The 17,379-nt window shown below is 35.4% G+C and overlaps 1 long non-coding RNA gene across 1 annotated transcript; it reads right to left on the reverse strand.

The window, feature by feature from the left end:
- Window positions 1-12,808: 12,808 nt before the first annotated feature.
- On the reverse strand, window positions 12,809-16,429 carry LOC149779351 (uncharacterized). Its single transcript, XR_016415399.1, has 3 exons — window positions 16,301-16,429; window positions 13,284-13,459; window positions 12,809-12,878 (listed from the first exon to the last, which is right to left on the reverse strand). It is a non-coding gene; the product is annotated as an uncharacterized LOC149779351 (long non-coding RNA).
- Between the last annotated feature and the right edge of the window lie 950 nt (window positions 16,430-17,379).

Here is a 17,379-nt window from a genome sequence, read left to right on the forward strand (position 1 = left end):
TAAAATTATCATAAACTCGCCTAATGGACTAGGTAAAGTTTTATATCTACCTAGCCTCCTTATCAGTTTCCCATTTGATGCAGAGGAAGCGGTAAAAAAACATTAGAAACGGGTATCCATATGAAAAACAGATTCAAGAAATTGAAGAAGCTTGTGAAGAGTTTTGTTTGCCCAGCGATGTGGTTTTCTCAGTAAAATAAACAATTACGTATATTTGAAATGTTCGACATATTTCAGACCAAAAAAGAAAAGGTGTATATCTTGGAAAACATGAGCATTGCGGCAGACCATATTATCATGAATATTATAAAACACATTTGAGAGTATTACGCACTGGCCCGCTTTATCGACCATGTCTTTAATACGGCAATATTAAATTTCTTTTGAAGATTACTAAGGGTATTCTTAATAAATTTGAAACACGTAACCCAGATATCATTATTCCTGTTTTTACTTGGGATAAATGCCTTCACCCGCTTTCAAAAGCAGCTTATGGTCATCGCGTATAAATCCATATTGATTTGTTGTTGCCGAGTGATACGATTGGTTCGGAGTCACTATCTCATTACATATCGATAAAGAATCTTGCCCGTTTTTTCAACCGCCAAGCAAGCACCCACGTAAAGAATGTGCATGCTAACTTCGTATGCATGCATTTAACAGCAAACAACATCTCAATGACCATGACTGCTACTGTGATGGGATCAGTACAGAACCGCATCGGCCAAAATGCCACAATCCTATAAAACAATTTGACATGGACATCACTACAATGCAAGATGAAAGTCTATTATACTATCTACGCAGACTTTATATGTTTCAGGGTTGCAGTGGAAGATGCGTTAAACAACACATGTTGCTGCATACGTCCATGAGTTTTTTGTTATACATCATTTAAATGTGACGAGCAAACTGAGTCAGCAATGTTGTATTGTGGCCGGAATTCAGTTGACGTGTTTCTTAATTCGCTTATAGCTATGTTAGCCAGTTTGCATAACTATGACCCGTTAAAAATTGTGAGTTTTCCGGTGTCATTTATTTCTGGATCGATAATTGTCCGTTCGGGACTGATGAAAAAAATTCGTGATCAATATCAATTCCCTGGCGTGTACAGAGGAGCGGCAAACAACTCATGCAATTAGTATTTAACCAAATAAAACCAAAATGTATGCAGTCCTTCATAACTAATGAGGGTATGATGGTCATTCACTTATGCAAGCTGTAGCATCAGCTTCAAAATCATCAATAAGTGTATTTCCAAACAACGTGGAAAATTGCAAGACTTTTGGCTGTGTCAGATAAAATTCACTGATTCCTTAAATTTTCTGAATCAATCCTTGGAAAGGTTAATGAGCAATCCAGCGGTGTAATACTTCCAAATTACTCACAATATTGTGCCAGCATATTGAGTTGTTAGCCGGAAAAGGCAGGTAACTATACGAGTACATGAACGACTGGTACAAATTTGCTGAAACTCAGTTGCCCTCGATTGAATTATTTTACTAGTCTATGTTGTGTCAAGGTATTCAGAAAAACGATATAACATGCAACGTTTGGTCGATATTTGATTGCAAAAGCAGGGTGACTATCATGATGTGTAACTACCTACCGATATTTTGTTTTTGTCTGATGTATTTTGAAACATTTTGTGACATGCACGTGCATACGTTAGATTTCGCGCGAAACTTGTCATCACCAAGGCTGATCTGAGATACCATGCTATCAAAATCAAAAAAACGTGTTGGAAATGCTCACTGATATTAACCACCACCTGTTTATTGAGCACTTACTTCATGGTGGAATTTCTATGATAAGTCAAATATATGCGCGCAAACGCCACAAAGATAGGCGGGTAAGGCCCCAAGGTTCTAAACTGTTACATCATGCATAAATATATCAGTAACCCTTATGGTTGGGCAATGATTCACCCGATAACTGTTCTTGGATTTCAGTGGAATGATCCAGCTAAAGTTGACACAAAATTACAACATCCACCAAATAAATACTTCTTTGAAGCTGATCTAGAACATTCTCAACAAATTCATACTCTCTTAACGATTATACATAAGATTATTGTGAATGAACCTCCGACTGATTGATGTCGGTGGTCATGCGAACTGGGGACATCCACTAATGTGTATGCACAATAGTTCTTGGTGGTTATTCTGTATTCATTGGAGCGACTTGCAATTCCTCTTACACAAATTTTCTGCTATGAGGCATTGCCCCACATGGTTGGAAGGTTGAGCGACTTTCAGAGTCCAAAGGTAACACGTCGGTTGTATTGGATTATCAATCCGTTCCGCGACCGTTAAGATTTCGACAGACCAAGCCGGATACGAAGATCGAGGTTGTTTACCTTCTAACTTTCCAGGTGCATACATACACCAAACAAATTTACTTCATAGTTGTTCCAACGATGGTTGTTGTTAAATCATTTTCTATGTAACCTCAAGCCCAAACGCGCAGCCACTTATTGACTTCACATTAGCAGGGGAACAACCTTTTATGGGGGTGTATCGCTATGTATCTCTTCATACGCAGATGTAACAAGTAGCGTAACAATACACAGACGACATATATGTCGCAGATGATTTGGATGTCCAACGCTCTTCTATTGAATTAGGACACGTTGGCCTTTGAAACACAAAATACAATCAGGATGATGACATTTATGTTGATTTGGTGGATTGTCAGGCCGCGAGTGTTCTTGGAGCGGGTCAATGTGAGCCGTAATTCTCACGATTCAACACACCTAATAAATAGTCTACTGCCAGCAATGGATTTGACTTGATATGCCGAGACTGAATTAACTTTACAAAAACAATATCGATCCAGTCATTTTTGATGTTTAGGGTCGTTTTTTTAAAAAACCAAACACTGAGATATATTTCCTATACTGATGTGCAGAAAAAATGCGATTGGGCTTCAATAATGCTATTGATATTCATGCTTAATTTGGGGATATTTACATTGTTGACAGTGAGTGAGGAAATAATTTGATAGAAGCCACAAAAGCGGGTCTGGATGAGAAAACCCCAACGAGTAGTGATGCAAAAGCCATGTGTCGAGATGTTCTTGAAAAATGTACCTAAGGCGCCTTATCGGATAACAAGCGCCGCTGTATAATGTTAATTATGAAGCAAGCAGAGCTTGATTTTATACTCGCAGAAACAGCAGCAAACGGTATATTAGTCACCAGGGAGCGTGGAAACCTACTAAATGGAACAAGGATCGATACCACCGTTAGCTGCGACGGAGGTGATTCACACAAGTTTACTCATCTGAGATCTTCTATGATTGCATATGCGTCAATAAACCTGTTATCGATGGTGAAACGATTTCCAAATGGCGCTGTGAGAATCATCACGGACACAATTTATATAAATAAACGAAAACTAGATCTTTTAAACAATCGTTCGATTTTAAACAAATACAACACAGATTCTGCTCCATGCAGTCATTGGAGAATAAAACAAGAGCAAACACGTAATTATTCTGAATTTGCAGGTTATAAACTTCTTGGAGTGTATTACTGCAACGATAAATCTTCACAATCATCAATGGTGCTATCAGTAAATGAACCCATTTCACGACATAAAATAATTTATCTTGATGGTCATTGTGGTTCTGGTAAAACAGCACGTGCCACATGATTATTTATGATTCAGATATGATAATGTTACACCAGCTCACTAGCTGCCAGGGATATAAAACAGAAGGCTACTAGCGCCAACAGTCAAAACAGCCTTTTTCGAGGGCGCTGTGTTTCGTGGACTCCAGAGCGAATGGGTGAGATATGCATTCATATAATCATCATTTGGGACATAATATGAACTATGCCCAAAGAAACTTTAAAATGTTTCTCGATCGGCCGTCGACCACATCAACGGTAGTATTCATTTACGGCGATCAAAGACAACCACGTCCGTTTGCAGGAGAATCTGCACACAAGTGGCTACAAAATTTGTCGACGCTATCAAGGAAATGTTAGAAGACCACAGGACCAGCGATGAATCGCTGAGAAAGCTAAAAGCCTAACAAGACTCAATGTGAAGGCATGGCTGTGTAATTCAAGAAACGGCGATTGATGAGTTCTGGACCTTATGGTGCCCTTACAATTTGATATTTGCATCCAGGAAAATAGTTCACAATCACTTCAGGGTAGATTATGTTAGCTTCATACGGAAAGATTTCCCACGTTGCCATTCCCATTACGTTATCTTCCAGTGGGTTTGGGTCGACGTTGAAAATGGCGCCCTAGCAAATCTCCTTCTTTGTAATACAGTTAATGTTCCCGTGCAGGTTATTACGCAATCGCTGAAACATTGCTCATTCTCGACTCGTGGATGTACAAAAGCGATTCACGCATCGCAATCATTAACAATCTCTTTCAGCAATATTTACATCATCGATACTCGCGTTGAATGGTCCCAGTTAATATATTTGGCAGTATCGAGAGATACAAAAATATCTCTTCTTAAGAGGATGGTTTATAATAAACCTGAAGATGTACGTGCCGATCACGGGACTTCGCTGACATGTACGATCAAAAACAAATTAGCTGGCTGTCAGCAACGAGACAAATAAACATAAACGCGCGTCCCATCATGACGCTGTAAATCGATAATCTTGTGATATGTGACAATGCTTTCCTAGTGACCAACGGCAAATTACCGTAGGCAGAAACGATAGTAGTATGGGACACACACACGAATATATAACGCTTACATGCTTTGAATGTAAGCGATGTCGAGCACTTATTGATTTGCTGGCAAATATATGCTGGTGGTAATTGTGTATATCGAACAATCCAGAGATGAGCCTCAAGATTCTTTATTTCTAATTAAACCATGGGAATATCTCGATGGCGGCAGTTTTTGATGTTTAATCGACGTGTATCATCAAGTAAATCAAAATTGAACATGGGGAGTTTCAGTGAAATGTTCCAGGCATTTGCAGACTTTGACCGTAGCAATTTCATGATAATCTTAGACCCATCCCTTTTTGAGGCATTTAATTAGCAATAATAGCTGATGTTGTTACCCGAGTTCGAAATTTAATATTAACGACTAATTGCCTCAACGACTCCAGATGTTCCAGTGAGGAGTAATATACATAATATAAATATGTAAGTTCCTGGTAAGATATCTGCAACCCAGAATTATCATTGTGATCATGCCCCATGAATGTCATCAAACGATGATATGCATGTGCACCACGATTGTTTTCAAAATTCAATAAGAATTTTGGACGGTTCTTGATGTCCATTTATTCTCAGAAAAAAACTTCAGTTACCCCGAGCATGTCAAACACCGCTGGGGTTCGCTGATGTGAATCTACTCGGGTGTTATCTTGAAACGTTATGAATATGTCGCTGATGCTATTTGCAATGTTAATACCTGAGCAACTTTACTTTGAATAATGTCGGTGACCAATCTTGATTTTCCACCGCTGTCCATGAAAGAGACCAACCGCTGTTCTTCAATGAGTGATGGCGTCATAGTTGGCATCCACAACAACATTTGTGTCAGTTTTAATTTGCCAGATTCAACCCTAGCGTGGTGCCAGATTGCATTATTGTCGATGGCCTTTTAAACAAGTACAGCTATGCGTTTAGCACCGAAAATAACTTTTCTAACAAATTCTGCAAAATCAAAAGATATGCGATTGTGGAATCACCCATGAAATTCTCCAGTTGATCGGTGGTATGCTTCGCGAACATCACTGACTGATTAGCGAATAATCATCGGATTATCATGAGAGACCCAGTATCATCGTAACAACGTAAACATTTTCGAGACATGATTCAATTTTTATTCATAAATCTTATACGCGCCACTGTTGATCTACGCCATAACAAAATTGTTAACAAAACCAACTCGATTTCTATTTCCGTATAATGCATCGTCTGCTTTCAAACGTTTTCCTTCGATCTCAATGAATGCCTTAGCAGCCATGATAATCTACGTGTATATTGTACTTGTGGCTATATTCGTGCACGTGCGTTAGATCCAAGTGCGTCATACGAATAATACTGATAGTCACGCACATATTCATCTTTGTAGACTAGCGCGTACATTTAGATGTGGAATCAGATACACTCTTGAACAATTTATTATATTATTTTTTGTTTAAAACGATGTCAAACCAGGAACCTTTCCTCTCTCAAACTTACGGTTATATATTTTCTCTCTAAGCGGCTCGTTATGTTGTCAGTTATGGCACGTCATCACACTCTTGCAACCGCTCATTTTCAGCTTCATTCGTTTTTCCTGACGCTTGCTAAAATCACTTAAGTGATAGGAAGTTTTACTGGCTGGGTCGTACTATCTTTGGCAACTGAGAATGTTTTATTACCGGCATAACCAACAGTGTCAATAGCTTTATCACGAACAACTTCGATGACTTTCGTGCCTAAATGTTTGCACATTAGATTGCTTTTGGGGCTATACTTCTGTACAAACGTTGAACGACATCACCAATCAGATCTCCGTAGATAACGTTATATACTGGTAATATTGAATTTATCACCCTGCCCATTTCAGGTACACGTTGAGCATTCTGTATAATCATTTTATTTTGCTATCATCAATCTACTTAATTAACGCTATATTTATCGTCGTTAATTTCATCCATAAGAGCTCGATAGACGTTAATGTCCATGACGCCACGTGTGAATAAACGCTGACCAATAGCACCCGCTTGAGTGATGATTTCAGGGAACTTATTTCAGGCTCGTCTTCCACCAATAAAAATTTCCAGTCGATCAACATCAACGAGGATATTATTATGACAATGTTTATCATAAGCGATTCATGTATCATATTTTGTTTTTACGACCATTATGTGCAAGCACATCATGGATTAACTCCTCTCCTGTTTTTCTTCAGGTGACGGTTGTGATTCCGAAAACGCTGCAGAAGCGCCTTTAACCCACATTTCCTTTTTTCTTCCTTCCTTCAGTTCTCGTTTTCACACCTGATTTTCTCTGTCGATTTGCTTCTTTTACAAGCTGAGGCTTTTTTATTCCTTTCCTTTCTACTTTTCCTGTTGTACTTTTTCAAAATATTCTTCATCTAGTGCTTGGTTACAGAGCTTAAGTTTTTTATCATCATTATATCTGATTTGCTGAATATCAAAATCAAGCCGATATACATCTTTAAAGTAATAGGCAAGTTTTAGACGCTCAAGATGTTAGTTATTTACATATTGATCTCTACGATCCTATCCAAACGAGGCAATATAAAATATTTGTTCAAGAACCTTTATAGCGGCAATCCATTCGTCAGTATATTTACATATTATATTAGTTTTAACTCTTGTTGGTTGCTGTGGTTGTTCTGTGGGCTGCGGTTGCTGGGGTGGTGGCTGAACGGTTTGAAGACGACCAGCAATATCCATAGTTAATGTCTCAAGAGCTTTTTTGTTGTCTCAGTTGCTGTAACAATTTTTCCATTGGTTTGACAATTGTTTTAAGTAACGGTTCTGTACCTTTATAAATTCCACTTGAGCTATAACGTCAGTAAATTCCACTTGAGGTTCCTGGCGCTGTTGTAGCAGCTGTTTGACAGAATCACGGAAGGTGAGATATTTCTTCATTGACTCGAGTCATTTCCCAGTTAGATTACATGGGCAATATTCAATAGATAGTACAGAAAAACTTCTTATTGTTGTTAGTTGTACAACATCAAAGACAAACATTTATTCTCGATTAAGGAATTATTTCTCTGGTGGGTGTTTATTTTCTATACAAAAAACACGTTAGATGATCTACGCTGATGTGCAAGCCCTAATCTAATTAGCTTTGAAATATGACAGTAAAAGGAATCAGATATTCCACACTGGATTATAACTGATATACACCAACATCTGCTTTGTGTTATGTGTTCACTAGGGTTTAAGTTCCATGGTAAAAAATCTTTCAAGGCAGTCTTTTCTTCCTTTCCTAACTGTTCTGATGTCTTACATTTAATAAATAGTATAGAACGCGTTCTTCAGTTATTATTCAGTAACAAATAACATTACTTGGTGGCAGTGGTAAATACAAGACTGAAATTATCAGAGTTAAAATGACTTAATTTCAATTTCCAAATTTGACTTTTCGAGAACTGAGACTTGGAAAAGGCAATGTTTTCTCCCCTTCCTAATTCTACTCATTTCTTGTATTTAATAAATTGTATAGAACAACTTCTGCAGTTATTCTTCAATAACAAAAAACATTTCATGCACAATTTTTGCTTTTTTGAATCAATATTCCACCAACCCAAACACCACTTGCATCAACAGTCACTATAAATGATTGGCTAAACTTTGCAGATAAAACTACATTCACACATTTATATATCACGTATATATCACGTTTAATTTATCAAAAGTTCCGTTCATATAAGCCATACCCCAAAATAGTATCGGTTGCATTTGACTAAAAGGCACTGGACATTCAGAGATACCATTAACGTTATCTTCTACAGGTTTAATCTGACAGTGTCACACATTACGTCCTAAAAACGTAACACAAGCATGGCAACAAGCACTTTTATATAAATTAATTTTAGGATTTTCATTAATGAGTCTAAGAATTTCCAATTGGTTCGCAAGGTGATCCTAACAGGCGTGCTTACAGAGGATGCAGTCAGGATTTAAGCGTCACTGTTGTCCTGTTAAAAACTGGAATCTTGACGTACTATATTATTATGGAACTGTTGTGAATTATTCAAAGGAATTCCAAACCTTACCATCTTGAAAACATCAGGACTCTTCGCTGACCAGTACATTTCTGTCTCTGAAATTTATACGGAACATATTATTTTTTAGGATTTTCATTGAACTTTATCTGGATAAAAGATAAATTGCTAGATAATACAAGACTCTGAAATGTTCATCTGCCCCTTACCAATTTAATATTAATAGTCTTGGTAGATTCACCAATAAGATATATGGAACCCTTCGACAAAAATCGTTTATAATTCTCCATACTAGAGTCAGATTGGGGATTGTTTTACTCAACCTATATACTGCTTTCAATAAAAATCGTGACCATGCCCTCTGAAATCAAGAAAGGTCGAATAGCTTTGTCTTTATTCTGTTGTTTGGTTTTCAGTCTGTAGCAACCAGAAATAACGTGGACTTTTCCTACAATAAGAACAAGTAGGACGAGATGAAGATCTATGAACAAGGGTGATCAGACGTTTGATTCCCAAACATTGCGCCAGACTGAGATATGGATGTACTGGTGTGGGACTGATATGATTTTGTACCTAACAAAATGCTGTGATGAAGGAACAATGGACAGAAACAAGAACAGTATATTCCAAATGTTGTACCATCTTCTCATCAAAATAGTTATTATCGTCGCTATGGATGCAATTCTTCAATTACCATGAGCTGTACGAGTTATCGTGATCTTGATCAACTTTATTGGCAGTGCACCACCTATCAAAACGTTGATCCTATTCTCTTGAAACTTTATGTGGATTTGTCCAGTGTCTTCTACAATGCCTAAGCCATTGTTTATATTTTGTTGCACTGTCAGGGAAGTGTACACTTCACGAATTTAGCCAAACAATACAGTTATTTTAGCATTCGAGAAAAAATCCTTTTTGAATACATTTATTGCTTTTGGTTCAAACTTGCACTGATCTGTATGTAGGAACAATACCACTCTCTATACCGTTTTTAATCCTAATTACATGTAAAGTTTCAGGTTTATGCAATGAATCAACAGTTTCTCTTTGTTATTGATTATATGTGATAGCTTTATTACATTCTTGTTTATAAACTTAAAATCATTTTGTAGTTTCCTTTGCAAAGGAAATAATGGAGTTTGTTTATCTGGAGTAACTGGATGTCCTTAAAATGATAATAAAGGTATACTAGAGACTTACTATTGTCAAGTGTGCGTGAAGCATCTCTTCTTCGATCCATCTAAGTGTTTTGTCATCCGGATAAATAAAATAATCAACAGGCATGGATTGACACATGACCTTGCAATGTAAATCATTGTTTAATTGTATTACTTGAATAGGTTTTACTCTCGGCTTGACACATGTGGATATGTTAACAAGCTTGCAATTAGCATCCGTGGGTCAGGTTTTCTTCTCCGATTGATCCTCAACCAAAATAATAATTCTGGCCGCTATGTATATATTAATATGTGCTAAGTCCGACAATATCATGCAAAACCAAATAATTTTTTAAAAATCCACCACTATTTCTTATCGTGCCATCTATCTATGTCCAGTTAGTACTCCTTATTATGTATGTGGCATCGATATGGCACCAAATAATCACACTAAGAATTCCACCTTCAACAAATAAAGGCATGTTTATACTCTGACAAAGGTTTTAACTGAGCATCGGCTATCTTTCAACTTTCATCATGAGCTATTCCTGGTATGCATTAATAACGTATAGTTGTAAGTACATATATTTCAAAATTCATTGAATATATTACATATCATCAAATATATTTCATCACGTATTGGTGGTGAAGGTCAATGTGTGTGTTCTGTTTGAAGTACGACATTACATCATGTACATACTGGTAATGATGATCATCTTTGCTTGAATCGTTAAGTATTGCATATATTTGATGTGTCATTGAATATATCGAAACAATCGAAGTACTCGTCGTCATACAAATACTATCTCAGAAGAAGTGCATGCTTACTTACACCAAAATCTTACATTCCATTGACGAAATTATATGAGCCTGATGGAATGAGTTTAAATCTTTGAATTGTCAAGATTTGATGTTGTTCCATATGGATATGTTGCATTTCCAACCAATTTCCTAAGTGGTTATTTGTTTCAAAGAGAGCAGAATATATTTGTCAGCGGCCTAACTGTAGTACAGTAATGTGCTGACACCGAAACCTTGCATGCACTACAATAATACATTAAAAATGACAATAAACACTAAAAGGAACTTTTAATTGACACTGCTAATTTTAAAATTTACAAATGGTCTATTTTAGGCATTCCAACAATCGACCTGATTACACATAAACATTGTATTTTGTGTTCCGAAAAAACATCTGACCAATAACGACAATTCAACAATTGCTAACGGATATATTTATTTCATATTATGTGTTTAATTGCTATAGCCGGACATTGGATATGTATCTTTACACAACGTAATGGTACGTCCTGTCAACGTATCTGAGGTAGACCTAAAGTAGAACAAAGCTTAAATCAAGTATGCCAACATGTATAACCCTTTAGACAACAGTTCTACGCACCAGATTAATGTAGTTTCTATCAATTGCACTGTCCATTCCAAGTGAATATTTACAGAAACATAGAAATAGCTATACAATATTAGTCATTTTAATTTGCGCAGGGCACGTAGTACATCCGTGACAGTATCCATCAAAATTGTATTTTGGTTGTTTGAGAGTATTTTAGGATGCAGTTATTAAACTGGATCGATATAATAAAAGTGGTGTGTATATATTCCGTCCACTTGTTGTGTGTATAATGTAAACTAAACGTCCCATGACATTATCTATTGGATCTCTGCTCATTTTATTAATAGGTTTTCTTTTGTGGTAAAATGTACTGTACTAAATGTTCTCTCTTCCTTGGTGGGTTCTTGATATGTCTGATAGTTCAGTCCATCTGAAATTGTGTACTTGTCGAATAATGATATGTTTAGGTATTGAACGTTTTCTTACAAAGTTTGAGTTACTGTCTGTTATCAGTTTAGTAACAAGATAACTAGCCTTTCAATGTATATTTGATAATGCCCGCTGAAATCATTTGTTTTCATTCTAAATATGTGTCATTTATGAATGGATGTTCACTCATATCAGATGTCTGTTGTGATTATGTGTCAAGAACACTATGATTAAAGAAAAGAAATTGGTTTAGTTTGTGCTATGATGGTTTCATTATCGCCTTTAGTTATTAGTTGTCAGAGGAGTAATTATCCGACTAGAGTTCCACTCACTGCTCTATGCATAGATTGTGCTTGTTTTAGTATTAAGTTGTATGCAATATGTATATCCGCTAATATTTTATAGCAACGATAAAGATGTTAAATTTCCTGACGTGACATAAAAATTCTTGCATCCGCTGCTTAAGGCTTAGATTCATGCAATAAGAAAACCATAAATATTAATCCAGGCTTGGTGTCTTCTTATTGATTATATGTTAAGGCTCAGCTTATTAAAAGTTGAGAAAACTTTGATTTTGTGCACTCTTTCTATATTTTGACCCATGTGTTTTGCACGCAACTGTAAATGCGGTGCATCATGAGTACAGCCATTTGAAGATATGTCACGAGAACGCCAAGCAGTTCAAACAGAATTGGGTCAAAAAGATCAATGCCTGCAGCTCAAACAATGTTTATACGGAGATTGAGTTTGATATATTGAGGTAGATAAATAGATCAATATGTGGAGATCAAATCTACATTAATGTGCTAAGAGAACATGGACGATCAATGGGGATAAATATCATTCTGTGAAGTATATAATAAATACTCACACCGCAGGTGAGCTAACATACTTGAGTACAAACACAATAAAACAAAGTATATTCAGCATTTATCGAGCAAATGGTGCTAAACACCAAACATAACTATTCGATGACCTTTCAATACTTCTGAAGTACCCTCATGAACATTATCAATTATTGTAAATTTTTTAACAATATTTAATTTAAATATTTCTAAACGGTTTTTAATACTTTCTGGGGAGAATAGGGTTATATAATTTTTATATTCATGTAAGAATAACGTTTACTAAGACAAATCAAATTAATAGGCATTGAAATTACGGGAGGATTTAAGCAGGATACATTAAAGTGCTTAGAGCTTTATTGGCAATGCTTTATACAAAAACATTTCTGCAACTTGTTTGCCATCCAAACTGAAATAGAAGAGAAACAAAATACAATTTCAGTACCTGAACGTACACAACATTAGGACTGATATTTTCGACTCTTTAATGTTGAACAGTTCACCAAACAATGCGGATGCATGCAAGGAACAAAAAGAACAACTATTAATTTCAACTTATATAGATCAAATGCTAGCATTATATTTCAAACGACTGGGCATCATAAAGTATCGATCAGTCTATCCATTATATGTGAAATGTTACTAAGTTCATTCATTTGTAGATAATAAAATTAAATCAAGTTTTGTTTCATTCAACTTAAGTTATTTTAATGTAAAGAAATGAAATGAAAATACATACGTTCCCCAAGAAATTGACATTGTTGAATTTCAACATAGGAACTCAGACTGTTTCTGTAACAAATAGGTCACTAACCTGTGTCTTCGAGTAGCTGTGTAATTATTTCCCTGCATAATAGCAAACACAGGTGAAATACAGAAAACCCTCGCATTTGCCTGATGTACGACCTCCACCAAGAGTATGTACACAATAATAGTTACATTCTCCTTCAGCAGTAGGGCAACCATGGCCTGCCTCAGCCAATTGAATGTCTAAGAAGAAAGGTTATTTTTAATCAATTTTAGCCATATAAATTTCGTATTGAGTGCATAATGTAATTCATATATTCGTTGATACTTATTACGTGGATCAATAGGAAAAGGAGACCGAAGACATAATCCGACATACTACATGACGACATTGGGATCATGAGAACGTTGCTTCTAAATAATATGGCAATTTATCTTTGGCGAAAACAGGAATTCGTTGTGCTGTGAAAAAAGTGTGTATTATAGGGTTAGGAAACATTGTATGTTCAAGCACGATGAGAATATCGCTTATAAGAGGAGGAATACGCTGATATGAAATATCATAATGAGTTCATATAAATGCCAAAATATAAACAAAAAGACGTTATTTTGCCGCAAGATTTATTTTTATCAGCAGAGCAGAGCACTTTCGATCTTTTTCGAAATAAATTTTAATCTCAAAATTGAGGAAAAGTTTCAAAGACGAACACCATATAAGAAATATGAAAGACATTGTGGTTCTTTCAATTTGCCTCTAGGTAAAGATTCAAGCACACAATATAATACATGTATCTGAAACACCATTCAACAGCACTCCTTCAACAAAGTTTTTATTAATTAAAACAAATACTCTAATTTATAATAAATTACTATCAGGAACGTTCATAAATTAGCATAATTTAACTCTGCTGCAAACTGTGGGTACTCAAGGAAGAGATGACATTCAATGCGAGCAGATCAATCAAATTCATTGTAGGCTTTGAAAATTAAATACAAAATGATGTTCATGATTATGAAAAACTAATAAGTGGTGATTGTATGGTAGATCTCTAACAAACGCATCAGAAGTGGCTCGATTGTTTGCAATCTGTTCATTTTAATCAGGATATGAACACCGCAAGAATACTTACCAACGACAATCAACTAAGCATTTAAAATATATGCCTGTACCTGTGTTAGTAGTACCTTATCGCCATCATGTTGTATTACCAAAATATTAACCATCTCAATGAAACAGATTTGTACCATTATTATGAAACTATTCCGTCAGTAAAATGCGTGTGAACCCTTATCAAGAGATTCTAAATATTTCAGATGTAAATACTGCATTTGATGTAGTGTACAAACGTATGTCCACGCATTAGGCAATTAACACAGGCAGAATTTCACGCAAACGTCGAATAGCAGATATCATCGATTATTACTTCATGATCTTAACAAATAAGTAGAATAAGGTATATCTAGGAGAACAAAGGGATCTGTGACTAGAATACATTCATCAGTTATGTAAATACAAAACTTCCAACTTATCCTTTTTTATGTTATATTGTTAACATAAGTAAATATGTATACTGTACTGTTATGACACAGACCTGATAATGTATCCAATCTGGTGTTTTTCAAGACAAATTGAAACAAGCAACAGTAACCACAATGCATACAAATGCATTGCAGTAAAAGCTATAAAATATAAATAAATTCCTATTCATTCTGCGTTATTTAATAGTATTGAAAACACATCACAAACCAAGTGTGCGATTAGTTTAAAATAGTCCCATTCTTTCACGAAAACCAAGGATTTGTCATGCCAAACAGCTGTCACTAAATGCAAAGATTATGCGACGTGTGAAACGGACAAGGGGCACTTAAAACGCCAATTAATTTTAAACCTATGGAAGATTTTTGTTCCATAATCTAAGTTCAAAATTAGGAATGGACTAAACTCATTTTCAAAGCTTTAATTAATTACGCATGTTTACATTTCAATGTAACTAAGTACATTAGAGAACTAACTGATGAAATTCATGGGCCAAATGCTTTATGATCGACCTCACATGAACTTTGAAAAACTAAATACTGAACAATTTAGATTTAGTTTTAAATATTCAGGAGCAAGGAATTTGGATTCATTTAAATGTATTGCGAGAACACCTTGTGTCCACAATTCATGCTGGTATGCTTTAACTGTTTCTCCTTCAGCAGATTTTCTGAGGTTTTAAAAAACGATAATACATTGACAAGTAATGCGTTTCGACCACGCGAAACAGTGCATCTGGGTACATGTTTGATAAACATGTCAAGATAAGGAAGGAATGTAGCAGCTGAGAGTACATTTGATGACAGTCCATGCTCGTTCAACGCTTCCAATAGGGCTGTATATGGGGTAATTTAAGAGCTGGGAAAACTTCAGCAACATATTATTATACATATTATTCCCTTTCCCAATACATGTTTATGAACAAGTGATTGATTAATGCAGAATTTAAAAACCCTTTTATGTGTCTAATATCACAGGAACCAATGCAGTCAAATATATGGTTATGTACATCACACAACGTACTTTCTGGACGGTTTTTTTCCTATGGGTGGGCCTTATATACGGATAAAACTACATCGATCTGTTCTAAAGGAATTCTTCTACCAGAAATCTCTATAAGCAGGTGGTGTTTATATACAGGTTTTCGCTTGAGAACGTTCGAACACTTTCTTGACTCGTAGCATCAAGTGTCATGCGCATATAACGTGCAATGAGAAAATATTAGATGATAACATCTGGCAAAACGACTGCAAAAAAAGATATTTGCTCAATCAGAACATGATAGAATAGACATGCCACATTCGTTACATCACCAAAAGCAGACACGATAATAATAATATTAATAATAATAATAATAATAATAATTTAAAGACGATATGGACAATAGACAGTTTGGGATTTTAAAGTAAATTTATTGGTTCATATGGGTGTTATCAAATTTTAACCAAAACTAACGTCAATGTTATATCATTCTGAAACCTATCTTCCAGGTATTTTACAGACTGAATATTAAACTAAAATCTTACAAGACAAATTCACAAACATACCCATTACGGAAAGCATCAGAACCAGAACTACCATCACTGTTAGTTTCATCTTTGCTGCTCAATGGTCAGCGCTAAACTGTTGTGGTACAGGCTATGACTATGCATAATATCACCCTGTTTTTATAGAAAAATATTCTGAAAGGTTATCAGTAAATGTCATGTTCATGCCAGTCTTGATGTGTACAGACAGTGCTATCAAATATTGGAAGGACTTTCTCAACAAAGAGATTGGTGTATACTTGATCAATGGTTGATAAACAGCCCACACATTCTCACCAATAATGAAGAACGTGCAATTGTGTTGCATACATTACGTTTGAAAGTAAATTTGATTATCCAAGGTACTTTGGAACAACATAAAATCATAACCGAAAAAGATTAGTTTCTTGACAGCCTCAAGTGCATTGACCTGACGCCTAATTCAAAATATTTAAACTGCTTTAACACTATTAAAACTATGAATAATATTTTTAGATATGTGCTATTTTGATTTACTTCTTACAGGGTAGAGTCCACTGCAAAAATGGTAAATTACTACATTATTTCATCGAACTCCAAAACGACATACCAGTAATGATGCATGAAAGATTGTTAAAAACACCTTCAAGTAGGTAAAGATGTAAGTAAGCATTTATTCAAAGTACATGTAGGCGTACGACCCATACATTCTGTCGAACAACTTTTTAGTATACTCCAAAACCTTCAGTAAGGACATATTATTGAACAAATTCAAATACATTTTCAAAATAAACCTTCAATTACAAAATAAAGAATATAAACTATACACAATGTTGATAATTATATATACATTATATATATATAATATGTATAGTATGTACGCTGTATCTGATATACCACGAGATGTATACATTTTTCATTAAAAGGAAACATAGCTTGCCCGAGTTTCCTTTTAATGAAAGATTTATACAACGAGTGTTATATTACTGATACAGAGTACATACTATACATATATTTAATTTATACCACACACAAGTTTCATTTTATAAAGGTGATAAAATTGACGACCATAAACAGTGCACTTTAGGGTAGTGAACTCGTCACATCCCTTCGCATGTATA

This window comes from Sinohyriopsis cumingii, chromosome 17 (assembly GCF_028554795.1).
Source record: "Sinohyriopsis cumingii isolate HCF-2022 chromosome 17, ASM2855479v2, whole genome shotgun sequence".
NCBI classification, from domain to species: Eukaryota; Metazoa; Mollusca; class Bivalvia; order Unionida; family Unionidae; genus Sinohyriopsis; species Sinohyriopsis cumingii.